Source organism: Lampris incognitus, chromosome 18 (genome assembly GCF_029633865.1).
Source record: "Lampris incognitus isolate fLamInc1 chromosome 18, fLamInc1.hap2, whole genome shotgun sequence".
Taxonomy (NCBI): domain Eukaryota; kingdom Metazoa; phylum Chordata; class Actinopteri; order Lampriformes; family Lampridae; genus Lampris; species Lampris incognitus.
Window position 1 is genome coordinate 1,492,214 of NC_079228.1, and position 24,739 is coordinate 1,516,952.

General features: G+C 42.9%; 1 long non-coding RNA gene and 3 other non-coding genes across 8 annotated transcripts; all 4 read left to right on the plus strand.

Annotated features, from left to right (window-relative positions):
• The first annotated feature begins 8,425 nt into the window (after window positions 1-8,425).
• On the plus strand, window positions 8,426-24,040 carry LOC130129153 (uncharacterized). Of its 5 annotated transcripts, XR_008811957.1 has the most exons (11): window positions 8,426-8,470; window positions 12,050-12,131; window positions 15,387-15,427; window positions 15,599-15,684; window positions 16,165-16,416; window positions 16,584-16,628; window positions 18,181-18,217; window positions 18,524-18,638; window positions 19,430-19,464; window positions 22,449-22,550; window positions 22,682-24,040. It is a non-coding gene; the product is annotated as an uncharacterized LOC130129153 (long non-coding RNA). The 5 variants fall into 5 exon arrangements; XR_008811956.1 differs by having other exon boundaries at window positions 22,449-24,040; XR_008811960.1 differs by lacking the exon at window positions 19,430-19,464.
• On the plus strand, window positions 15,459-15,531 carry LOC130129431 (small nucleolar RNA Z40). The gene has a single exon (XR_008812037.1). It is a non-coding gene; the product is annotated as a small nucleolar RNA Z40 (small nucleolar RNA).
• Window positions 15,800-15,934, plus strand: LOC130129440 (small nucleolar RNA SNORA18). The gene has a single exon (XR_008812045.1). It is a non-coding gene; the product is annotated as a small nucleolar RNA SNORA18 (small nucleolar RNA).
• Window positions 16,718-16,857, plus strand: LOC130129434 (small nucleolar RNA SNORA8). Its single transcript, XR_008812040.1, has one exon. It is a non-coding gene; the product is annotated as a small nucleolar RNA SNORA8 (small nucleolar RNA).
• Window positions 24,041-24,739: the final 699 nt, after the last annotated feature.

Below are 24,739 nucleotides of genomic sequence, written 5' to 3' on the forward strand. Positions count from 1 at the left end.
TCTCTCTCGCACGCTGCTTACACTTCTCCATGCCGAGATGGCCTGTGTGCGTGCAAGCATGACTGCTCTGAGTGATTTCGGCACAATGATTCTTTCTCCTTTCAACAGAATGCCATCTGTCTCGGATATTTCATCCCTGATTCCAATATTCAGCAACAGCAGAACATTGTTTGACTGTCTCAGGCCATCCTGATTGGATAACCTGTCTCAAGGCTGAGAGTTGCTCATCCTTGGCTGTGGCAGACCTGATTTCTGCCATTTTCCAGTCGCTCACCGGAGCACTGCTGATCACTGTGTGTATTTGGGAATCCATACCTTCACTCAGGGAGTTGTCACTGTACTCAGTCGGCTTCCTAGACAGCGTGTCCGCGACTGGTATTTGCCTTACGAGCTTGTGAACAATGTTGACGCTGTATCTTTGCAACTGAAGTATCATGCGCTGGAGCCGCGGCAGTGCAGATGCCAAGAGCTTTCGCATGATTGACTCAAGAGGCTTGTGATCTGACGCCACAGTCACCTGACGTCCATACAGGTATTGGTGGAATCGTTTACATCCAAAGACCATGGCGTACAGCTCCTTTTCGATCTGAGCATAGCTGACTTCCGTCTCATTCAGCGCCTTTGATGCATATGCAATTGGTTTCTCATCCTGCAGCAGGACTGCTCCTAAACCATGTTTGGAGGCACCCATCTGCAGCTTCACATCCTTAGTGGGGTCAAAGTAGGCTCGTACGGGACCGGGCTCTTGTGTTAAGAGGCTTTTCACTTGCTGGAATGCAGCATCCTGGTTCGAGTCCCATACAAATTCACTGCTCTCTTTCAACAGTTCTCGGAGCGGGGCTGTTGCCTCTGAGAGTCTGGGGGCAAATTTAGACAGGTAAATGATCATGCCCAATATTGTGTCTAGCTCCACCTTGCTCTGCGGTGGGGCATGTGTTTGATTGCTTTGACTTTGTTGGGGTCAGGCCAGACGCCCTCTCGTGTCAGTATGTGTCCAAAATAGCCCACCTTGGGCACACAGATGATGCTCTTGTCTTTGTTCAATTTTATTCCTTTCTCTTTGGTTCTCTGCAGCATGGCATGCAGGCTGGCATCATACTCCTCTCTGGTGCGGCCATATACAATGATGTCATCGATAATGGCGGCGACGTTGTGGAGTCCTTCATAGGCCTCGTTCAGCCGTCTCTGGAACTCATCTTGTACAGATATGATTCTGAACGGGAGTCTCTTGAACCTGTATCTGCCACAGACAGTGTTAAATGTGGTTAGCATGTGTAACTGCACGACAGGGGAATGGGCCTATGCTTGCGCAGGGACAGTTTACAGTCTAATGTCTAAGTTCAGTGGAGATTGGTGTAGGTTTTTTTCTAGACCAGATTCTAGTACTCACCCCAAAGACAACACACACACTCGTGGGTATAGTTTACAATAAAAAAAACAATTTATTTCAACAGTTCAAAGTCAAGTTATTTCAATATCAATACTAAATGAGATGTGTTATATTATATATATATATATATATATATATATATATATATATATATATATATATATATATATATTTTACTCTATTATACTTTTTAAAGGTTCTTCCTAATATTCTATTTATTGTCTATCTACTACTACTACTTTCGGCAGCTCCCGTTAGGGGTCGCCACAGCGGATCATCCATAATTTATGATCCGCATATTTGATTTGGCAAAGATTTTATGCCGGATGCCCTTCCTGACGCAACCCTCCCCATTTGTCCGGGCTTGGGAACGGCACAAAGGATGCACTGGCTTGTGCATCCTCAGTGGCTGGGTTATTCTATTTATTGTCTATATTTATCTATATTCTATTTTATACCCTTCTACTATATTACTTATGCAGCCATATTCTACACTAACAAATTAAACAAAATAATCCAAAATAAAGTATGAGTGCACTCAAAGAATAAAGAAAAGAAAAGGGGGAATGATTCAGTCTTCCAATTTGTGCAAGGTGCAATGTCCAGATCCTACCACAATCACAGGGGCAAGTTAATGTAGAGGGCGATGATGATGAATCCAAATCCAGGGCGATGATGGGGGCAATCCAAAGGGGGTATCCAAGGGTTCCAAAAGGTGTAGCAAGGGGGGGTTGTTCGGGGTACTAAAAAAGTAGTCAGGATTCCAGCAGCGTACAAAACACAAGAGACAAGAGTCTTCCTTCTTCCTTCAACAGGAGATCATCTGTCTTTGGATAAAATCAAGATATCCTACGTAAATGGCTATGGTTACATGGAACACAGAAAGCTGTTTACTTTTAGCTTTGGCTAGCGGCTCACCAAGGAAGCTTCATGGGAGGGATCTTTATGTCGTAGTTCAAATGTCCTGTAGTTCAAATATCCGTAGTTCAAATATCAATAATTCAAGTATCCATAGTCAAAGTTGTGGAGGCATGGAGATGTTTAGGAGATGTTTCGGAGAGATGGCAGTGGAGTTTCTAACTAGATTGTTTAACACAATCCTGGAAAGTGAGAGGATGCCTGAGGAGTGGAGAAGAAGCATACTGGTACCGATTTTCAAGAACAAGGGCGATGTGCAGAACTGTAACAACTACAGAGGTATAAAGTTGATCAGCCACAGCATGAAGATTTGGGAAAGAGTAATAGAAGCTAGGTTAAGAGGAGAGGTGACGATCAGCGAGCAGCAGTATGGTTTCATGCCACGAAAGAGCACCACAGATGCGATGTTTGCTTTGAGAATGTTGATTGAGAAGTATAGAGAAGGCCAGAAAGAGTTGCATTGTGTCTTTGTAGATTTAGAGAAAGCTTATGACAGAGTACCGAGAGAGGAGGTGTGGTATTGTATGAGGAAGTCAGGAGTTGCAGAGAAGTATGTAGGAGTGGTGCAGGATACGTATGAGGGAAGTGTGACAATGGTGAGGTGTGCGGTTGGAATGACGGATGGGTTCAAGGTGGAGGTGGGATTACATCAAGGATCGGCTCTTAGCCCTTTCTTGTTTGCAATGGTGATGGACAGGTGGCCGGACAAGATCAGGCAGGAGTCTCCTTGGACGATGATGTTCGCGGATGACATTGTGATCTGTAGCAAGAGTAGGGTGCAGGTTGAGGAGAGCCTGGAGAGGTGGAGGTATGCACTGGAGAGAAGAGGAATGAAAGTCAGTAGGAGCAAGACGGAATACCTATGCGTGAATGAGAGAGAGGACAGTGGAATGGTCAGGATGCAAGGAGTGGAGGTGACAAAGACATCTGAGTTTAAATACTTGGGGTCAACTGTCCAAAGTAACGGGGAGTGCAGTAGAGAGGTGAAAAAGAGAGTGCAGGCAGGTTGGAGTGGGTGGAGAAGTGTGTCAGGAGTGATTTGCGACAGAAGGGTACCAGCAAGAGTTAAAGGGAAAGTTTACAAGATGGTTGTGAGACCAGCTATGTTATATGGTTTGGAGACAGTGGCACTGACGAAAAGACAGGAGGCGGAGCTGGAGGTGGCAGAGTTGAAGATGCTAAGATTTTCACTGGGAGTAACGAAGAAGGACAGGATTAGGAACGATTATATTAGAGGGACCGCTCAGGTTGGACGGTTTGGAGACAAAGCAAGAGAGGCAAGATTGAGATGGCTTGGACATGTGTGGAGGAGAGATGCTGAGTATATTGGGAGAAGGATGCTGAATATGGAGCTGCCAGGGAAGAGGAGAAGAGGAAGGCCAAAGAGGAGGTTTATGGATGTGGTGAGGGAAGACATGCAGGTGGCTGGTGTGACAGAGGAAGACGCAGAAGACAGGAAGAAATGGAAACGGATGATCCGCTGTGGCGACCCCTAACGGGAGCAGCCGAAAGTAGTAGTAGTAAATAGTCAAAGTTGTCCGTATTTCAAAATATCCGTATTTCTCTTCTCTTACAGTCTTTCTCTCGTCAGATTCATTCTCTCTTCTCTATTGTTGACGGTTGTTTGTTATGGTTTTAACTCTGTAGCTCGTGTGCCTCCTAGAGGCTACTAGTGGAACTTACATATGTCACAGGGTACGTGTAATCATGTGGGCTACACATGGATGACTCTTCGCTGAGTTTTATGTTCCAGTAACCAGACCTGGCGTCTAATACGCTAAAGTACTGTGCCCCTGCCAGTCTTGCCGTAATGTCATCTAGAGTAGGGAGTGGATAGTGGGGTCTCTGGATGGCTTTGTTTAGGGGGCGGGGATCTAAACAAATCCTGAGCTTTCGTGTTTTGGGCTTTTCCACTATCACCAGTGCATTAACCCATTCTGTTGGTTCAGTGACCTTTTGGATTATGCCCATTTTCTCCATTTCATCTAACTCGTCTTTGAGTCGGTTGCGCAAAGCGTATGGAATGCGGCAAGGCGGGCACACCACTGGTGTTACTTCAGGTTTCAGGCGAAGACTACACTCTCCAGGAAACAGTCCAATGCACTGAAACACATCTGCATACTCATTCATCAGGCTCATGTGTGGCTCTGGCTGTGCATTGACCATATGCACTCTTTTGATAATGTTCAGGTCTAGACATGCTCTCATGCCTAGGATGGGGGGAGCGCATTCTGCACAGACTATGTCAAAATCTAGCATTACCGTTTTCTTTTTTTACCTGCAGGTTAACTTACAGGCGCCTTTCACACTGAGTGTATTCCCACCATATCCTGAAAGCCTGGACGGTGGGCCTAGCACTACATGTCCAAACAGTTGGTGGAATGTGTTTGCTGGTATTATGTTGGCATGGGCATCTTTGTCTATTTTAAACTTTAATTTGTGCCTCTGTTTGCCTATTTCCAATTCTGCAAAGGCCTGTTCCTTATTTGTGTTTTCATGCTGTTTAGTTATAGTGTCAATGTACAGTTCATCTTCTGATTGGTACTCAGCACTCTCTGCAATAGCATGCACTTTCTTAACTTTATATTGTGCTTGATGGTGCTGTCCTACACACCCTAGCATAGTGACTGAATTTTTTGCATTTGTTACACTGGCGGCCCTTTGCTGGACATTCCTCAGTGCGGCTGTGCTCTCCTCCGCACGCACCACATCCTTTGTTTTGCATGGCACCGTTAGCGTCAGTTTTGTTTAGAGTTTTGGGGTCGTGACGTGCCTGTCCTCTTCTGAACGGCTTCTTGCTAACTGCATCTACAGACGGGTTGATTACGCCTGCTGTGGGGAATCCGTTGTTTTTAATTGCTGCTGTGATAGTTCGTGTGATCGTGCTATGTCAATAGCCCTTTCCAGTGTTAGCTCTGGACCTACACAGAGAAGTTTTTCTCTCACTCTTGTTGAGTTTGTGGCGAACACAATTCTGTCCCTGACCATCTCGTCAATGTTAGGATAATCACAGTCTTTCACTAGCAGCCTTGATTCAGTCACAAACTGGTCGAAATTGTCACCTTCGCCTTGCATCTTTTCATGGAACTTATAATGTGCAAAGATGGGGTTAGCTTTGGGCATTACGTAGGCTTCAAAGCCGTCATAATAGGTTTTCAATACCTTTTTCTGGTCTGCAGTGAGAGTCCATGTACTGAAGACGCCCTTGCCCTTCTCTCCAATCTATAACAGCAAGTAGCTGCATTTTTCCTCCTCCTTTTTTGCACTTGGCGGTCCGGCAAACATAAGCTCCACATGCTGGCGAAACTTTCTCCACGCATCGGGAAGGTTGGACGAGTCCCAATCCATCCGTGGCATGGGAACACCGGTAGCCTCCATCTCTCGTCAGGTCGATGTGAGCACTAACAAGTTGATTCTGACACCATGTAACATTTAAAAGGGTTGCCTCCTAACGGTCACTCTACAGTGTCTCGAATGAAGCAATGTCCACACATCAAATAACGTTTGGTGTTCCGTGTTTACTGTGGTCTACCATGCATACACAATCCCTTCCGTCTGGTGCATTTCCTGAATCTCCAGGATAGGTCAGTGACGTCATCACCTAGCGTCGTGTTGGACTAGACCATTGCTGGGTCATACCATTATATCCTGACCTATGGATATTACAGAGGAGACCCATATCTTGATCTCCTACAGTACAGAAATCACCTTTGGATGGAGTGAGACTGTCTCTTACCCAACTGCTAATGGGTCGGCGACTGAAGACAAAACTACCAGCAACTACGCAGCTGTTGAAGGAAGTGCATGGACAAATGAGGAAAAGACAGTTCAAACACAAACACTGCTGTGATCGAGGCGTGAGAAACCTGCCTGCACTACAGGAGGGTGAGACTGAGATTCAGAGTGGGCCATATGTAGCATGGTTAAAAACGTCATAACCAACAAATGTTATATAATTACACAAAGTATCACCACATGATTATTATTATTATTATTATTTTCATTGGCAACATTATTTTATTTTATTATATCATCAGGAAACGCTTTTGGTAGCCCTTCCTTGTTATGACCCCATTTCCTGTTAGTAGCCCCTCCCTGTTGTGACGCAATTTCCTGTTAGTAGCTCCAAAACGTATGTCCCCCCTGACTTCTGCCTCTTTCCCGCTTTGGACATGTATAAAGAGGTATGTGTTCGTTTTTGTCTGCCCCTGTAATTTATTTTATCCATTCCTAATGTGTCTTATGTCTAATGTGGGTCCCAATTCTTGCGTAGGCTACAGCAGGAGCTGAGCTGACGTTTCCTGAAACCTGTCCTGTTTTGTTTATATGCGACAGGTATGTTTTATTTATTTTTGTAAAAAAATTGTGTCGCTAGCTACGCGCTCTTTCCCGCTTTAGACATGTAGAAAGAGGCTGCAGCAGGAGCTGATCTGACGTTTTCTGAAACCTGTCCTGTTTTGTTTATATGCGACAGACAGAATACAGATCCCATGCATGAGAGAAGTTGTCCTGTCTTTCTTACACAACGCAATGAAAAAGTACACCGGTCACACAGACATGGCAGCCAGCTGTTGTGAAACATCGCCATGTTCAGCCAAGGGCTTTTGTGAGCCAAACACCTGAAGGCAGCACCTTTCGCAGAAACAGGCGACATCTGCTAAAGAGTCGAGAGGACAGACTTCCAGAACTGGACAGAACAGGTCAGGAACAGGAGGACTTCACGGCGTCTGCTAGTGAACCAGCAGACATCACAGTGATGCCAACACCTGTCGCTTCTCCTATAAGAGAGACTGTAACACCGGAGGTGACTATAACTACAACAGGTCCAGTAAAGATTTCATGCTCTGGGAGAGTGATTAAACCTCCACAACGTTATTCACAGTAAAAAAAAAAAAAAAAGTAAAGTAGAGTGAATGTAACGGTGAATTCATGTTGTTACATTACAGGTCACATACTTGTTTAATGTTCGTACTGAGGTGAAAGTTTCATTGCGTAGATGTTTTGTTGAATAGTAAAATAGGCCAAGTGAAAAAGAAAAAAAGAACGGAAAGTAAATGGCTTTAAGTTAAGGATAAACATCTCTAAGATGACGCACACAAATGCTTTTAAAATGCTTAGATTGTTGTTTGTGTTTATTATTACATGATTCAGGTTTATTTGCATTGGTTACATATTCAGGTGTTCTGCTTGAAAGAGGGAGCTGTGATGTGTAGTAACTGAGTTTAACCTGTGGTGGCGCTGCTGTTGTTACATACCTGTTGAATGACATGTAACTCCATAGAAGAAGACATCCGTCTGAGTTATTGTGTCGCATCATTGTTAATCTAAATAACAATACATATATGACAGTACCTAATCCAAAAACAACAAGACACAAGGTTGTAGTCACATACTACTACTACTACTACTATTTTTTCTACTATTCCTGTCCTCTGCATCTTCCTCTGTCACACCAGCCACCTGCATGTCCTCTCTCACGACCTCCTCTTTGGCCTTCCTCTTCTCCTCTTCCCTAGCAGCTCCATGTTCAGCATCCTTCTCCCAATATACCCAGCATCTCTCCTCCACACATGTCCAAACCATCTCAATGTCTCCAAACTATATAACATATCTGGTCTCACAACTATCTTGTAAACCTTCCCTTTAACCGTTGCTGGTGCCCTTCTGTCGCAAATCACTCCTGACACTCTTCTCCATCCACTCCACCCTGCCTGCACTCTCTTCTTCACCTCTCTTCTGCACTTCCCCGTTACTTTGGGCAGTTGACTCCAATTATTTAAACTCATGCATCCTTGTCACCTCTACTCCTTGCATCCTCACCATTCCACTGCCCCCCCCCCTCCAATTCACCATATGTATTCCGTTGTAGTCACATAAAGTAGGTTTTTAGCATGTCGACTCACCTCTCTCGTCGTTCATTTTAGATGCTGTGTAAACGTACTTGTGGTAGAGGGCGCTCATTGAGGGAAAAGTGGCGGAGATAGTGAGTGGTGAGTCTTATCCCTGTGAACCTCATTTGACGAACCTACCGGAAATAAAGTAGGGCCGTAAAGTACCTTCAGCTGACGTACTCCCACTATAAATGTTCTGCTCGCTTTACGTTGTGCCTCATTCTCCCCTTCTACTTCGTGGAAAGGGATGGAGGACGTCAAGAGAGGATAGGTAATTTGATTTGTAGGAACTGTTGAATTGGTACCTTCTGACACAATTTCCACCTAGCTCGTACAAGTGAACATTGTCGTTGGGCAGTGGATATGATTTTTTTTTGGCTTATTTGATACAAACGTTGTTGTAGTTCAAAGGGTGGAGAAAAGCACGTTGACTGCCACGTGCTATCAGTCCAGGCGGTTGGTGTAAAGCGAATTTACATTTTAATCAATCAAGTTGCATTTTCTGTATATAGCGCTCTTCTAGCTTCAGCAGTTAAGGTTGTTTGCCGCACTAGCTAACAGATAAACGTTTTAAATGGATTTTGCTTGCATGGGGTATCAGTAGCATAGGTTATCAATAGTATAGGGTATCGGTAGTATAGGTTATCAATAGTACAGGGTGTCAATAGTATAGGGTATCGGTAGTATAGGACATGGACGTTTGCGTTTGACGTCGCTGGTTAGCGGGGAAGTGAAGTAGCCGTCCACCTGAAGACATGACCGTCCAACGAGCTGCCAAGCGGCTTGCCTGTCAGAATGTGCGACCCGTGATGGAGGTGATGTGTTGCGGCGGCGCAGCTCCGTGGAGGGGAAACCCAGGCCTAACGCACAGTCTGGGACTTAATGTTTTGGCGATTTTAATGTCTTTGATGATCTAAAATCAACGGTGTTCTTTCTTTTAATGGTACTCTTGCACATCATGTTTTACAATATTGGGGGGGAAATCGAAAATAATGGTTGAATGACTTTTTATTTTTTGCTGCTAGGAACTTGTGTTGTCTTACCAACCGGCAAAAAAACTAAAACATAAAACAGCTTTTTGGTGAATTGGTATTCGTGTTTTTCTGTAACTTTTGTACCATCATTATTACTGGTGAAATATTTTCCTTTTCGTCAGTAACTAACGTGAGTTAACTACTGGCTGAGTAAGCTACTAACGAAGTTAACCTGTTGGGCTGTACAAACAGAATGGACTTGACTAAGTAAACTAAGTTAACTGCTTGCTGAGTAAACGATCGCTACCTGCCGAGGCTATAAAGCGCGTGTGTGTCTGTGACGGACTCGGGAACTCCGAATGATGGTTTTTCATTTAAAATCTTTTCATCGAGAGACGCCTTATTGGTAATGTAACTCCAGACTGATTGTCGACCGACATAGTAATCATCAGTACGTCCGTGTGGACACCCGCTTTCTTCGATTACGTTATTCTATTATCGTCTTGCCGTCTTTGAATAGAGTTACGCCCATGGGTCTAACATGCCTTGTTGTTGGATGGCTGTGATAGAAGCACACAATTGGTGCACAGAAAAGAAAAGCGTGTGGATGAAATCCAAAACTGGATGTGTTTTTTAGTCGACAGAGGGCTTATTCAGGAGAAGCTGCTGCCACTTACAGGACTGCTAGTCATGGAATCAGTAAAACCTTCAGCCAGTTAGTCAGATGAGTGAGAATCAATCAAATCCTACTTTATTCAGACACAAGGGTATATCCATGTTAAAGACAACAACAAAGAAATGCAACACAAGACAAGAACACAAAAATATAGCTAAAACAGCAGTTCAGTAAAACAACTTGCATTTAATATTGATCATGATGCCCATGGTGTTGTTTCCCTTGATCAAAACGTTGTGATATCTAATTTTTCAATACCACCCAGCCCTGATCACCACTAGGTATGAGGTAGAAAATGTTAGATGAGGATGGCCGCCTTCATACAGCGATAGCCACTGTTAAGGTTTACCCGCTAGCTAGCATACACAGAACTCGACCCTCCCACAGGGCACGCCTCAAATCCTAAATGTTCCTTGTTTCCGTCTTATTTATTCGTCCCCCGTTTCTGGTCAAACCAATTGGAGTGTTTAAATTGTGTCCAATGAGGGGCCGAGAGAGGCGGGGCTAGCATGAGCCAGAGTGCAGGAGGCGGTGACCCGGCTGTCCCCCTCCCCCCCGCTCCGAGGTGGGTGGCGTTGATTCTGAAAATGGCGGTGGATGACTAATGCAAGAAAATTAAGGCAAAACAGCAAAAAATTAAGAGGAATTTACAGACCAGTTCTTTTAATTAAGCAAAGCAGAATGCGTCTTGCAATTAATGCAAGTCTGACATTTCCGGTGAAGCTGGGATGAGCAACTTTCTTGCAGTTATTTGTAAAATATATTACTTTTACAGCTATAAGTAATACAAATGCTCTGAGTAAATGGCCATGTGTACTCAACATCTGTTGGTACTAAATGTTTTTAAGCCAAATAAGAGTAATAGTGTCTGAGGTATTTGTCACGTGTTAAGACAAATGAGAATATGATAGTTACCTTTTGTATCTGTCACATATTAAAAGCTCGACATAAGACAAATATGCTACTTTTTTTAAGGACAGATTCAGGTTACTCCTAGGGTTTTCAACTCTGCAATGTTGACCCCTCTGCATTACATGAACAGACTGGAACTGGGACATAATTTCTAGATTATATCTGCAACAAATATGCTTTTATTTTGATATTTGGTCAGCTGTATGTCTGTCTTGTTAACTAGCACAGTGGGACCTATGAAATATTTTCTAGTGGTCCTTCATTTTTTATCCCTTCCAATTTTGTTATTGGTGTTTTTGATTAGATTTAGATGGTTTTGTATGATTTGCATTTTGTTCCGTAAATGGCTGCATGCTCAGCTCATCACAAAGTCACTGCATACAATGCCATTTAAACTTGGACTGTCCTATTCAGTGGGTAAAATCCATAATTGCAATGGCTACAGTACTGTCAGGTTTTGCTTTCACCTCTGCACTGTCAGTTGCTGTTGTGTGACAATGAAGTCTGGGACATCCCACAATTTAAAGTAAAGAAAATTTAATGCTGCACTGATTATCAATTTCCATTTAATTTTGATGATAAGACCAACATTAGCTAATGAAAATATGAAATATTGCTCTATAATAATTCCAATTGTTTGACTTTGGGTCAGATTCTCTGAAATCTGCAACTATTTACAACATATGGGCACAGATGGGATAAGCTGCTTTCAAACATATCATCTGTAACGCTAGTGGTTTCAAACATATCATCTGTAACACTGTTACTGTAACAGTGTTAGAGATATGTTTGAAGCCACTAGCGTGTCAGAGAAGTCACTGTAACAATGTTACAGAGGATATGTTTGAAGCCACTAGCGTGTCAGAGAAGTCACTGTAACAATGTTACAGAGGATATGTTTGAAACCACTAGCGTGTCAGAGAAGTCACTGTAACAATGTTACAGAGGATATGTTTGAAACCGCTAGCGTTACAGAGAAGTCACTGTAACACGTCGTTTTTCCCTGCTTGTTGTGTAGGATTTATTGTAGACTATGGCAAACCTTAAACATTCTTATATTTATTTGGCACTCTTGATTTTCATATACCTGTACCACATGATGCTTCACTTATTTATGATTTGCATAAGCCAAGCGAGGTATCTACCCTATTTCTCCTCGGGGGTGAATAAAGTATTCTGATTTTGTCACAATTACGGGTAATGCTTGTGGTGTTGGATAGAAAAAAAGTTGAGCTTTCAGGTCCCTGAAAGTGCTCTTGGCAACAATAACATTTTGTTCCTATTTCAGGACACCAGTGGCCAGCCCGACGTTGATGCACTGAAAAGAGGGAAGTGTAGTAAGAGCTGTACCTCCAGGACATGTGAGCATGGTATGTATTGCATTGCATTGCTTTCGCAGCTCCAGTTATGTGCTCATTTAAAAAAAAAAAAAGTCAAGATGTTGGTCGATGGGAATGATGATGTAGATCAGTGAAATTACTCTTCTGAGACTGACAGTTTCAGCCTGACCAAGTATGCTTTCAGACTGGTATGTGTATCCTATTAATATTTTTAAATATGTGGCAATAGGGTAATGTGAATTATTCTGCCAAACAGTTACACTCGTAAAACCGAACATTTTTAAACCGTTAACTATCCCCATCATGCTGCTCTTACCACGTGCTGCTGTCCAGGTGGGATATTTGTCAACAACTGTGTTTGTGTGCATTGTCAAAAAAAGGGCTCTCTTATAACAAACTTTAAACCCAGCTCACCAGCGTGTGTTGCCTTACCGCCTGTATCAGCTTGCTGCTGCCCTGTCTGCATCTGAGATGCGACACTCCATACCTCCAACTTGGCAGGACTTGTCAATCAGACACACACACGCACATCAGTGACTCATACACACATCAATGATGGAGAGAAACTGATGATTGAGGTAGAGAATTTTATTTTATTAATATTTATATAGGAAGAGTATTTGTACAGAACAAGTCAGCCATTTGTTCCTTAGTAATTTAGCTAAGTAGGCCAAAGCATCTTGAGTACTTTTTCCGTCACTACAATGGTGTAGTAATCTTGTCACCTTTAATCATACCATTGTTTAAATGACCTATCCAACTGTACTGAAAACCAAGTGTGCAGCAATATTTGAAACTATAGTTGTATAGATTTATGTATGATGTTACTGATCAGAGCTTTAAAAGAACGAGAGTCTTTTTTTTTTTTTCTCAAAAGGAAAAAGACCAGGTTTTTAAAGGAGCAAGACCATTTAAAAGATCATGAAGTCCATCTTTGTAATGAGAGAACAGTTGGTCTGGGGTGGATAAGTTGTCTTTGCTGGGGAGGTTATCAATTCCACTAGAAAGAGCAGATAAATCAATATTCTTAATGTTACGGACTGAGATAGAATGTAAAAAAATGTGTTTTGTATAATATTAAGTTAACATCACAAGACACTAATTTGTGGTTGGAAATGGGCAAATCAGATGCTTTGCAATTAAGAGCACACAAGAGTACACCAGAGCAGCCAATCAGATCAGGTGTGTGTCTTCTGGAGTGTGTAGGAAAATCTATATATTGCTGTAATCCATAATTTAATTCAGTTCAATTTATTGTCATTAAAAACAATGTGCAGGTACATGTTAAAAATGAAATAAGGGCTGTGGCTTCACCGAACAGTGCAAGACAAACACAGTATAAGATATACACACATTAAGACCAAAAGCTAAAAATAAGTTAAAAAAGATCAAGAGTACAAAATATTTAAACATATCTACAGACATTCAGTGGCTGGCCAGGTTCAGGTTGGCAACAGCTTGTGGAAAAAGCTGTTTTTGAGCCTGCAAGTGCAGGCTCTGAGGCTCCTGTAGCGCCTCCCAGAGCGCAAGGGGGAGAATAGTCCATGGGTGGGATCTCTGCTGATGCTGAGACCCCCCCTTAACTGTCCAGGCATGATGTAAAATCCCTTGTGATGAGAGTATTGTGGACATTGTCCATGTTTATATTGAAATCACCCATCAGTATTACATTAGGGGAATGTAATATTGTAATATAAAGAACATGTAAAGAACATAATGTAATATAAAGAACATAAGAAGGTTAGAAAAACAAAGGTCGTTTAAGAAATCGTTATAGGGCTTTGGCGGTCGATAAACAGTGGCTAGTGTAGTAGGAATTGGCCCATTGGTTTGTAGGGCAATGGACTCAAATTAAATGTGTACAGGCACAGTTATAGAAGACACTTTACACTGTAAAGTAACGTGACACCACCCCCTGCTGGTTGCTCAGGATTTGCAGGTGTACACAAACCTAGGAGGAATAGTTTGATTAAGCTGTGAAAAGTCACTGGGTTGCACCACGTCTCAGTCAAGCACAAGAAATCATACGATTCAGTAGATCATGAACTTAGAAGTCCCTTGTTGGTTAGCGAGTGGATGTTAAATAACCCCATAGTGAGACTGTTTTTGTCGAGTTTGACGCTAGCCAACCTAGCTAGGTTAGCTTGCACGCTGTGGTCAACAGTCTGTTCAGACTTTGCTGAGGGACAGTGAATGGAAGACCAGAAGGAATGTGTTGGTTTTGTCACAGAAGTTTGAATCAGTTCATGTGGGCGCAACGTTTGTAGAGAGAAACGTGTCATCATCATCTAAGTGACCTCTTCAGTCTCACCTGACTGCAGGTGTCCCACCCGTATAAACAATACAGTGGCATAACGAAGGAAAACGATAGGTTTCATATGCAAATTACCGTGACATTAACAAGAGTTTCAATAGCCATGTGTACTATTAAGAGAATTGGGGAATAGTTGTAAACACTACATTGTATAATGGCGACAGATGTACTCTTAACACTAGAACGACTGGGATTTCACCTAAAACTACCATGGACGGTCAAAATGACCCGGCAGTTTTTAAACTCTATTCTGTCAAGATAAATACCCAATTGAGATATTAATGCGTTACATATGTCTGTTAAGAATCCAACATTTTATCAACTTTTAATACTACTTTTCAATTTAAGGTGGCCGCTGTCCAACACCTGTAAATACTGCAATGCCTTGGTGGTAGTCATGGTGCGTCTGTAATGGCGTCTGTAACCAAACATGTTGGTAATAATCAAAAACCAGGTATGAAACAATTGTTAGCCCAAAACACACAGGATTATTAATAAAAACAAGGCAAATGTTTCTGAACTTGTCAGCAGAATGAGCTACTGTTCATTTGGCTAAAGGAACAATAGAGATGAGAGAGACAAAAATCAGCAGAGATCCAGAGAGCAGTAGCAGCTAGTGGCGCCAGCGTTCACCCTTTAGAACCAGGATTGACCAAACAGGAATTGTCCACTTTGGTCAGCATCTAACAATCACATAGGGACCAAACAAACCAATTGGGAAAATGGGGATCTACTTGAACACCCTCCTTGTTGATGCCAAACCTCATTTTGAGTTGAGTGTTTTGCAGCACAGCACAAGCTGGAGCCTGACCCAGTAGGCTTGACTGCTGGTGCAGTGCATATAGTAATCCATTCTCTTGCAACCCACTGCTGTACACATCTCCAACAGCAGTGTTACTTCTGAGACTGGACATCTAGCACCTATTATGCTGTTAAAATTCCCAGTTATTTAGCCTATATGTTTTACACAGGTGTTGGATGCCCATCCTGCAGGACAGTCCGGGCCACGAGGGTAAGTTATCTTGCCGTCAAAATTGATGATTTTATGTGATGATGATTGGCTAAATGTGTTCAACTGCTCTGATATCTGATTGAAATTGGCCTGTCTGAACATCTTACAATTAATTATATGGAAATTGTCCTCTTCCAAACGTTCCTAATTTAAATCCACTTGTCTCTTCAGGTGCTGGCTGCCGCTTTGCCTTGCTCTGAGGAAAGAGAAATGCATTTTATACCTTATCCGAACAGTCTTAAGAGCATTGAGTCAGGGTAAGTATGGAAATAAACTATTGGGACTCCTCTGGGGTTTTTTTCCCTGCACATCATGCAATAAAGTGTGAATTTTATTTTATTTATATACACACATACTCCCCCCCCAAAAAGTTCTGAGGCCTATCCCGACAGGCTTTTCACAATAGGGCCTTGTCGTTGGAAATGCCTCAAACATTAATTCTGTAGCTTCGCTTTACCCACATGGTTATTGCAATTTTCCATTGTGGGATATTGCTACTGAACAAATGACCAATGAAGTGACATGTCCATAAGGTAGTAAGACCAGTTAGTGGCAAGAGAATTTTCACTCGCTACATTGTCTTATAAGCTGAGACTGATGCTTACTTCAGAAATCAAGAAAAGAGCAAAACCTGTAGAGAAATCTCAAATCAAGCTGGACTGTTTTTGCTAAAATTTCCTTAAGGGTAAGTGCCTATTTAATTTTCTGAGCTGAAAAACTTGTTGATATTTCCTTAGGGTGATTAAACTCGTCGCCCGGGTACCAAATGGAACAACAACAAAAAACACGGCTGCACAACATCACCACCTTGAGGGAGAAGGCTGTCTTCTTTTGGGATGAAGCACATTATCCTCCACCTCCCTAGCACACAAGACTTGCTGACGCACATGTGGTGCAGCGAATCAGATCAGTGGAAAATGGCCTGAGTAGAAAGGCGGTGCACCTGTGTTGGCCAACTCAACTCTAAGGGCAGTCTTCTGAGAACCGGGGTATGATGTTCTGCTACACCCTTCTGTCCCTAACCCCACCCTCACTCTTGTCTTGCTCTCCACCCCCTTTATTTGCCTTTTTCAAAATGTGGATAGACAGAGATGGGCTAAAACAAATGTTGACTTAAGTTTTGAGGCTTTTCTAATGGCTTTCCTGTTGGTTTTAGGTACTGGACATGGCATGTAGAGGTTGAACTACAATAACAGCACTAGTAAGTATTGTTGGTGTGGAGGGACTTTTATGTTGACATCCCACACTTCATTACCCTAGCTGCATGTGCACTGTAGCTCTGAATGTAATGGCACTGCATGGTATCTGCAGCCAGCTGCTGAAACAGCTGAGCTGTTCAAAAGTCAGTGCTAGAGAAACTCGACATCTGGCATCGTTGGTCCCCTAACTGGTCTTGTGTTGGGAGTCCTGGTATATCTGTCGAAACAATGGCCCAACAAAGCAAACTCTTGGTTTTAAAAGTATTTCAATTTTTACAGTAACATCTGGGTTGGTAAATTCTTTTTACATTTGTAACATAATCCTGGATAGTGGCAGTGTTGTGTTACTTTGTTCTGGCTTCAAGTCTATAGATGGCCTACACACTGTTACTTGCATTCTCTTAAGTCTCTTTTATAAATCTCACCATGGTAATGTTTGGAGCTACACACTCATAAATCAGCAGTTGGGGTTGGCCATCATGAACTGTTTTAAATTTCCTATTTAATAGGTTTACATTGCTTAACGAAACTTGAAAATGGGTTTTCAGTTGTTTACAACATGAGTGAAATGCAGCGTACATTTGTAGTCCAAGTTTTAGTCAGCTGCCAGGACCTGCTGCCCGAATGTCTTCCATCTCCATCACTTGCGGCATGTGTTAACACAGCATGTAGACCAGGTGTGTCAGACAGGGGTGTAACAATGCACCATGGCACGATATTTCATGATTCATAAATATGACGACACACATTGTCTCCTCCAGTACATGTCAAAAACTGTTTTTAAGGTTTTATTGAAATAATTGGCATCCTGAAAGCAACTGCCAATTCTGCCCAATTTTGGAATAAAAGGATTTTTTTTTTCCCTGAAATATTACCGTTAAGGATTAATTGCAATTCCTGGTGTCTACTTATTTATTGACTCTGAATACTCTTGTTTAATATAACCTGGCCTTTCAGGGTTTTTTTTCCCTTGTAAGTGGTGAAACAGTAGAACCCTTAGACATAAGGAGCTGACAACTACATTTTCAAAAAATAATTTTTGCAGTGTATATTTGACAGCTAGACTAATTTCTCCAGCCAACAGATTTGTCTTTTTCCGTGGGCTGTTTGCACCTTTCAGCCTTTTTTTTTTTTTTTTAAACTTAACTGTTCTTTAATCCTAGGTCTATGCTCTTTCCACTGACTGCTAACTTCCCAGTTGTCTGTAAATGTTTGCCTGTATATTTTTAGGGTCAGATGTTGAGTTAAACTGAAAGCGATAAAGATAGCTGTACCCTGGCAATTACAATGTTGGACAAAGAATTGCAAGTAGCTGTTATACGGGCTGCACATATCAAGTTGAACCATTACTCCAGTACTGTTTGGGCCAAACTCCAAAGAACTTTTATTTAGTCGCGAAAGAAATCCCAGGGTGTGATTGTTATTTTTTTGTTGTAATTTTGAGGGGCCTAGGAAATTTCAGTCTTTGCTTCATGAAGTAGCCAGTTATTTAGTGAAATTTGCTGTATGAAATTAATTTTACTGACGTGTAATTGTTTTGGACCCCTTGACCAGCTTGGAGCCATAAAAAACCCAAGAACCTCGACTAAGTGTAAGTTGCTTACCTACACACGCCTTCCTCCTCTGTTCAGTGTGATGTGGTTTTGGTCATATACCAAGGCGTTCAGGAGACTGTTCCTGAATTGCTGTGGAATTGACCATAGAACAAACCCTATCCTAGTGGGTTTCACCAGTGTTTTAGCTGGGGAACCACTAGGAACATAAGTTGCCCCTTTTTGTTTGTTTCATTTTAGAGCTTGATTACATGTTACAGGTGTATCGTTTTTATTGTATTACTTGTATACGTTAATACACCAATCAGCCAAAACATTAAAACCACCTACCTAATATTGTGTAGGTCCCCCTTGTGTCACCACAACTGCTCTGACCCATCGGCATGGACTCCACAAGACCTCTGTAGGTGTCCTCTGGTATCTGGCACCAAGACATGGGCAGCAGATCTTTTCAGTCCTGTAAGTTGTGAGGTGGGGTCTCCATGGATTGGACTTGTTTTTCCAATGTTGAATTGATAATAAGATTATATTATATTGAAGCAGTCTAAAGACAACTTCCAGGTTTGTTGGATGAAAATTTCTGTTGCTCAAAATAAATATGGGAGAAATCAGCTGTGTGATTTGTTAAAAGTACCTTAGTACACATTTCACCAGCCAGTGCTATAAAACATCAACTTAAAGTCGCCACTCGTATGGCGTTTCTCAAGCAGCAGCCTTGAAGTGTGACGGAGATTCATTTATTCTCGACATGTCACAAGTAGTATTTTCCCCCAAGTGTATCAATCCCCCCCAATGTGAAGCACTTGAGGCCGAATTCGCCCCAGTTTCAAAAATGAATATCAGGCCCTGGTGTCCAAGATCATCAAGTGAGTGAGGCCCATTGTTCCTGTAAAGTAGTTTTCCTTCTGTAGCACTTAAAAGTTCTTTGTGAAGTAATTGCAATTTTTCATTTGGCTAAGTAAGAAGATTACAATTGTGTGCATAAAGTCGATTGAAAGCCAGGAAAAAGCCTCACTGGTTGGTTAGAAGCACAAGACATACTGCGAAATGTAAGAACAGAATACCTCTGCACTGCTGCTACACTAGTCTATGAAATTTGGTCACAGTAGAAGGTCGTTATCCATGTTGAGATGTTTTGGAGTGAAATTAAGAACAAATAGTGCATTCTGTAGATTTGAGGAGATAGTGTGTTTAGGTGGCATAGGTTACTTGCATGAATTGTGATATGGGAACCTTTTACAATCTCCTAGGCAAAGACTGATGGACTTGTGCACTACAGAAAAAGGTGAGTGGCAGTGCTGTTGACAGTTATCAGAATGGTATGCTACAGGTGAGCAGTAATGTTGTCTTCAAGTTAACGGATCATTTTCAAAGGGTGTCAATGAGCTCATTCTCTCATGGCCTCTTACGCAGTGATCCCAAAGCAGTGGCCCTTGGAGACCATCAGACCTGTCAATGACTGGCTAATATCTCCAGGTGTAAAATCTGTGTTATGGTGTTTTCACGAATAATATGGCTGGAAGCATTTAGGGAGCGGCAGTACCTTAGAGGTAGAGCAGGTCATCTGGTAACTGGAGGGTTGCCAGTTGGATCCTCGGCTCCTCCTGGCAAAAATATCGGTGTCCTGAGCAAGACACCTAACCCCTAACTGATCTTGATGAGCTGGTTGTTGGCATGGTTGACACCACCAACGGTGTGTGTGCGTGGGTGAACGTGCAACATGAATTGTAAAGTGCAGTGAGTAGATGTTACAGCTAGAAAAGTATTATATGAAGTGCAGTCCATTTACCATTTGGAACCATGGAGTGATTCCTCCCTAAACTCTGCTCACTTGGGCACAGTTGCATTCAGACCAGAACAATCAGACCAAGACCATCAAGAGGCTGGTCTGCTTCCAAACAGTACTTGGAGCTGACTGACATGGCCGATGCCAATGGTCCATTGTATGCCCACAACCTATCAACTGGGGAAATTGCTAACTAATGAAAACATAGCTTGCATTTATCCTGGAAGACGATTGAATTTTCATGCAAAAATTCTGACCAGTAATGGAGAAGTTTTTTCACACATTTGTTTACAAATTCTGGTTTGCTTGGAAAATTGCCATGTGAAATGAAGCTAAACCCATGGGTAACGGCAACAATGAAACAAATTACCCCACAAATGCAGAACAAAGCACAAGAACTACAGGATTGAAAGCACCCCTAGTCCCAGACATGAAAATTAGTTGACGAGTCATAATCTAACATTGATTCACAGAAAATTGGCCATGTGCACTATTCAGAGGCTTTAGGAATGGTTGCAATAAGATGGTGGCAGATGTACTCTTAGCCCCTAACCCCCCCCCCCCCCCCCCCGTTTCAGGGACGTTCATTCCCTCTTCACATAGATGGCCTCTTTGACTCCTCGTTCAAACCAGCGTTCCCCCTTATCAAGGATGTGCACATCCTCATCCCTGAAAGAGTGGCCACTGGCCTGTAGATGGTGTAGACTGTGGAGTCCTGGCCTGGCGTGTTAGCTCTCCTGTGTTGTGTCATCCTCTTGCCAGTGTCTGTTTAGTTTCCCTAATGTACAAGTCACAGCAATCCTCCTTGCACTTAACAGTGTACACTATATTGCTCTGTTTGTGCTGGGGGACCTGATCCTTGGGGTGGGCCAATTTCTGGTGCAGCGTGTTTTGGGGTTTGAAAGCAACTAAGATGCGGTGTTTGGAAAATGTGCATCCCAACTGTTCTGATACTCCCGCCACATACGGGATCACCACTGGTTTACGCTTAGACAGCTGTTGTCCTTCTCTCTCTGATCGGCTGGTGCACTGTTTGGGGTCTTCCTGGCTTTGACAAACGCCCAGTTAGGATAACCACACCTACCCAGGGCCTGTTTAATGTGGGATGGGGATGTTGTCGGCTCGGTGGTACAGCGTCCTGTTGACTCCCATCATCTCTGAACCGAGGCAACTTACAATGCTGTGATTGCAACCATTCCCAAGTTCTCTGAATAGTACACAATGCCATTGAAACTCTACTTAATGGTCACGGCAATTTGCAAATGAAACCAATTGTTGTTTTGGGTCGGTATGCCACCGTATTTGTGGGAGCCAAGTTACGTTTTTATATGTTTTAGTTTGATAAGTAACCACAGTCTATTTGTGTAATTAGCTTACATAAATTGAGAAGTGATTTCATTAAATAGGAATCAGGAACACTGTCATTTCATTTCATGTACTTCCATATATGACATGACATGAAATATCGTTGCCCACAGCAGTGCAACACAAAGACAAAAAACACATCCAAAAACTAAAAGAACTTCAAGAATACACATACTAATACATATATCTAAACAAACACATATATCCAAACTGCAAAAAAAACACTGTCCAAGAGAACAAACGCCAGCCAGGATGACTGTGGGAACTGTCCCGCTTCCATGTCCTGTCAGACCGCCCTCGATGTGTCCTCCTCGGGCGCAGCTCTGGGCAGGGGCTGTGGTCCTTGGGCTCACCGGACGCAGCAGACCAAGCTCTTCCAGTCAATCCAGCACCAGATCTCCCACACACCTTCGACGACACCAAAACACCACACTCAACGCCAGGTGTGGCCACCGCCAGACCGCCCTCTGTGTTATCGGAACTACTGGTCTGCATGGGCTAGCAGTTCGCTTAGCCTGCCCCACATCCGCGTCCTGTCAGACCACCCTCAGTGTTACACTTAAAAGAGATGGGGCTCGTGGGTTTACGAAGGCAAACTCGCAAAAGACCCCAGGGGGCTCCTTCACTTGCAGCTCAAGTTAAGGACCAAGCCACACGGTTTTCTTACCGTAGGACAGTTTGCTGATTAAGAGAACTTAACTTTGAATATTCCTGTAAGTACTTACTGTAAGCTGTGGAATAAAAATACTTTTTTTTATCCTTTCTTACATCGGAGTCCTGCAGCAGTTTTTCCTCATCTAGTTTAACGTACACGAGTTAAGCCCAGGCAATCATCGAGCTGTAACCCCCACTGTATTGTTTATAAGGGTGGGGACACCTGCAGTCACTGTATTGTTTATAGGGGGGGGGTAACTGCAGTCACTCTATTGTTTATAAGGGGGGGTACCTGCAGTCACTGTATTGTTTATAGGGTGGGTGTAACTGCAGTCAGTTGAGACTGAAGAGGTCACTTAGATGATTGATGAACGTTGTGTCTGGATGAACTGATGAAACTTTGTGATTTTCTTACCTGGATTATTGAGCATGCATAAAGACACTAACATTTCCCCCCACAACAGTTGCCTTATTGAAAATGATGTCTGGAAGACATGGGACGTGCAAAGGGACTGAAGATCAACAAGGACACTTGAAGTATTCTGTAATCCGAGATGTTGGAGACAGTAAGAGATTGGCAAAATGACTCCAAGGGAACATGTTGATCCTTCTCGATACTGTGAAAATGGTCACCAATAGGGCTCTCGAGTTTTGTGTTTTTTAAATTTATTTCTGATTTTTTTCCTTTTTCTCACAGTTTAGTGGCCAGTCGATCCCTATTTTAGTTCAAACACCCACCCTTGTACTGCATGCGTTCGCCAACTGCATCTCTCCGGCTGGCAGTCTCCAAGGAGACCCTTGCCACTTCCATGACAAGGTGAATCCAGGCTGAACCACTGCTTCCCCCCCACCACACACAGACGCATTCATGGGACGAACACAAGCCGACTCCGCCCCCCTCCCGAAGACAGCGCTGCCAGTTACTGCTGCTTCACTGAGTCCGGCCATAGTCGGATCTGACGAGAGCGGGGCGCGGGCTCTCGAGTTTTTTAGGCATGGAAATATGTGCACTTACCTGGAGGTGTGTATGTGTTGCAAAGTCATTGTTTTAATTATCTGAAAATAAACTTTCTGTAATTTTGTTGTAAAGTGTGCACAGATAGCCAGGAAGACATTTGAGCCATTATGTACCATAAAGCTTTAGTGACAGTTTGTATGGAATGTGAACTGACAGATGAAACACATCTATTTGAACTACATCTGCAGTTAGACTCAGAATACATTATTCATCCCCGAGGGGAAATTAAGTTCTATTACAGTCACGCTCTAAAAACTAACAAAATAGAAAACAGAAACAAGATAAATAAGAAATAGAAATAAGAACAAAATATATCAACAAGCATGGTGCATATAACACCCTATCTATACTGCACTACCGCAGCACACAAGCGGCACAAAACTCGACAGGGCCAATCCAATGACCATTAACTCCGTGTCTTGACGGTCAGAGTCTGAGGGGGGAGGTGTAAAGTCTGATGGCCACAGGCAGGAATGACCTCCTGCGGCGCTCTGTGGTGCTTTTCGGCAGCATGAGTATTACTAAAAGTACTCCTGTGCCCGACCAGCACGTCATGGAGTGGGTGGGAGACACTGCCCATGATGGCACATAACTTCAACAGCGTCCTCCTCTCAGAAACCGCCGCCAGAGAATCCAGTTCCACCCCCACAACGTCATCGGCCTTGCGGATCAGTTTATTGAGCCTGTTTGCATCCACTACCCTCAACCTGCTGCCCCAACACACAACAGCAAACAGGAGAGCACTGGCCACCATAGACTCACACCACATCCTGAGCATTGTCTGGCAGATGTTGAAGGACCTCAGCCTCCTCAAAAAGTAGAGACGACTCTGTCCCTTCCTGTAGAGGGCATCAGTGTTCTTAGCCCCGTCCAGTTTATTGTTTATATACACCCCCAGGTACTTATCGTATTCCAGTGCCCACACTGTGGAATACTATAAGGTGAACAGAACAAGCCGATATTGTTTGACTGATATTGTTTGATATATCCTTTGACTTTAAAAAAAAGAAACATTAAAGATACATGAAACATTTTGAACACTGGCCTGTCTGTATTAGCAATATTGTGATACGGTATTCTCTTAACAATAGTTTCCTATCCAGAACTCTATTGAGTTCTGGATAGGAAACTATATCGGGGACGTTGGTTATCGTAATATTTTAATTAATACACGCAGCTCAAAAGTCTGTCCTGGACTTCAGGGCGGCATTACAGTGATGCAATTTCCTGAACACAGACCATTTTAGCTGAGTGAAATGAATGCCTCTACTTGGTCTTCCTATTAGGGCTGCACAATTATATCATCTCAACATGTGCGACGTGGAGGCAAATCAAAACAACATGGCACAACTTTTTGCTGCTTTATTAAAATTAAAACTCGTACGGTTCTCAGTTTCCGTGACTAATCTGCAAGAGAAGTTTGTCTGACACATTATTTGGATTTAATGCTCGGAGTTTTGTCATTTCTCGCTCCGTTTGGACACGTCAGCGTGTTTGTCTGCTTCTCGGCCAGCGACGCGATGCGAGGAGCGCAGTAACGTCCACGGTTCGTCCGCGAGGAGCGCAGTAACGTCCGCGGTTCGTCCACGAAGAGCGCAGTAACGTCCGCGGATCGGGAGGGCTGAGTCATGAAAATTAACATCCTGGTTTACAGCGAATGCGTGCAGATATATAATGAGGAAAATTATTTTCTAAAATGTGAACATTTTAAGCTTCATTTTTCAGCAGGCGCCAATT